At 45.0% G+C, this 2,895-nt stretch overlaps 1 pseudogene; it reads left to right on the plus strand.

Moving 5' to 3' along the window:
* The first annotated feature begins 216 nt into the window (after positions 1-216).
* LOC100604122 lies at positions 217-1,383 on the plus strand (annotated as a pseudogene).
* The last annotated feature ends 1,512 nt before the right edge of the window (positions 1,384-2,895 follow it).

Here is a 2,895-nt window from a genome sequence, read left to right on the forward strand (position 1 = left end):
TTTCCCCAGAGAGCCTATTGTTTAACATTTACAGCTCGGCAGCGGGGGCATGTGTGAATGTGTATATCAGGCAGGGTTCTTAGTTGCAGACAACAGACTCTAGTTTAAGCAGATCGACAAAAGAGGCATTTAGAGAATTTGAGAAGGTGGGTGCTCAGATAGGAAAGGGTTCCTTCAAGTAAGCCTGGGTCTTGCATAAAACTGAGGGCTGAGAGTGAGTGTTGGATCACCATTCACCTCTCCCTGTGGGAACTGGAGACCTGCAAGTGTTGTGTGTTCATCACTGATGCCCCAGGACATTGAGTCTTTACCAAAAACATGATTACGGGGACATTTGGGGCTGTCTATCCTGGCCTGACTGTTGCTTCCATTGATGAATCTGAACCTGTTATCTCCAAGAATGGACAGACCCATGAGCACACCCTTCTGGCTCACGCTGAGTGTGAAACAACTAATTGTTGGTGTTAAGAAAATGGATTCCACTGAGCTACCTTAACGCCAGAAGAGATATGAGGAATTTATTAAGGAAGTCAGCACCTGCATTAAGAAATTGGCTACAGCCCAGACACAGAAGCATTTGTGCCAATTATAAGTGGGAATAGTGACAGAAGGCTGCACCCAGGTGCTCACATGCCTTGGCTCAAGGGATGGAAAGTCACCCATAAAAATGGCCATGCCTGTGGAACCATACTGCTGGAAGCTCTGGATTGCATTCTACCACCAACTTGTCCAACTAAGAAGCCCTTTCATCTGCCCTTCAGGGATGTCCACAATATTGGTGGTATCAATACTGCCCCTGTGGGCCAAATGGAGACTGGTGCTCTCAAGCCTAGCATGGGTACCGCACCTTTGCTCAAGTCAACATCACAACTGAAGTCTGCTGAAATGCACTAGTAAGCTTTGAGCAGAGCTCTTCCTGGGGACAACGTGGGCTTCAATGTCAACAACATGTCTGTCAAAGATGCTTATTGTGGCAACCTGGTTGGTGACAGCAAAAATGACCCATCAATGGAATCAACTGGCTTCACTGCTCAGGTGATTACCCTGAACCATCAAGGCCGAATCAATACTGGCTGTGCCCCTGTGCTGGATTTTCACATGGCTCATATTGCTTGCAAGTTTGCTGAGCTGATGGAGAAGATTGGTCACCATTCTGGTGGGAAGGTGGAAGATGAACCCAAATTCTTCAAATCGGGTGATGCTGCCATTGTTGATATGGTTCTGTGTGTAGAAAGCTTCTCTAACTGTTTTCTTCTGGGTCCCTTTGCTGTTGATGATGTGATACAGACAGTTGCTGTGGATGTCATTAAAGCAGTGGACAAGAAGCCTGCAGGAGCTGGCAAGGCCACCAAGTCTGCCCAGAAATCTCAGAAGGCCAAATGAATATTAGCCCTAATGCATGCCACCCGAGTCTTAATCAGTGGTGGAAAAAGTCTCAGAACTATTTGTTTCAACTGGACATTTAAGTTAATAGTAAAAGACTAGTTAACAATAAGTGCATCATAAAACGTCCAGAAGGAAAGGAGAATGTTTTGTGGACCATTTGTTTTTTTGTGTGTGTGTGACAGTTTTTTGAAGTTATTAGTTTTTAAAATCGGTACTCATTAATCAGAATCAATTTGACCAAACATCTGTCACAGGATTTTGAGACCCATGAAAACAATGTTTAATGAGAAAAAAAAGGTCCAGTGTGACAAAATTAACCTAAAATTACATTTTGCATGTAGGAGGGAAAAATGTTTTTTAATGACTGTTTTCATTCATTGGGTAAAAGCAGAGTCCTTGAGTTAGATTTAGGGGATCACTCCTAAGTCACTATCAGACCCCAGAGATCCAAGTGAGCGCCCCCAGGAACAGGTTGGACATCAGGAGACAGTGGGCATTGTTGCCTGCCTAGCACCTCCTCCACTTTTTGCCACAGTGCCCATCTTCTCCTTTGGGGTGCTCCCTTCTCCCCACCCCACATAGTCCTATCAATCAAGTTTCCTGCCCACTTACCCAACGAAGCCCTGGAAACATGTCCCAAGTCAGGCCAGTGCTCCCCAAGAAATCTGAATCTTGAGCCAAATGACACTAAAAAAAAAGACCAAAAAAAAAAAAAGTCAGCAAAAATAAAGTCATTCCCATGGTAGTCCCCTCAAATGGCTGTCCATCAATCCCTGCTTGAGACTGCTCCCCACCCCCAGAGCTGCCCTGTTCCTGATGCTTTTGAGGTCTCATTGCAAAACTCCTCCACCAAGCCTGTGAGCTTTCTGATGCCCTTCTCATGGGTGGCTGTTCTGTTTAAGTTGGCTACAGTCTGTTTCTGTTGTTTGCCACCAAAGATCACTAGCTGACATGCCAGTGCTGTAGTTGAAAGAGGCTTGCTTTTTTCCTGCTGGGGCATGTTTTGGTTAATTCTTGCTCACCAGATCATGGGGTATGGTAGATCATTATAATAATGGCCCCTGATGAATCCATGCCCATTTACAATGTGGCATTGCTCTCCCTCCCATCAAGACTTCACCCTTGGAGTTTATTTCTGTACCTCCTTGCATATGGGCTGGCTTTGTCTATTATTTTAACCAATAAAATATCGTGGAAGTGATGTGTGTGGTTTCATGAGTCTAGGCCTTAAGAGACCTTGCAGCTTCCATCTTCAACTTCTTCGAAACCTGAGACTGCCATGCTGTGAGGAAGCCCATGCTGGCCTCCTGGATGTTTAGCAGCCATTTAGAGCTGAGGCATCCCACCAACAGCCAGATGTGTGAGTGAGGGCATCTTGGACTCTTCAGCCCAGCTTAATCATAAGATGAAAACAGCCATGTGTGTATACCCAGATGAGACCAGCAGAAAAACTACCAAGATTGCCAACCCACAGAAATGTGAGAAATAATTAATGGTTGTATTTTAAGC

Source organism: Nomascus leucogenys, chromosome 13 (genome assembly GCF_006542625.1).
Source record: "Nomascus leucogenys isolate Asia chromosome 13, Asia_NLE_v1, whole genome shotgun sequence".
NCBI lineage: Eukaryota > Metazoa > Chordata > Mammalia > Primates > Hylobatidae > Nomascus > Nomascus leucogenys.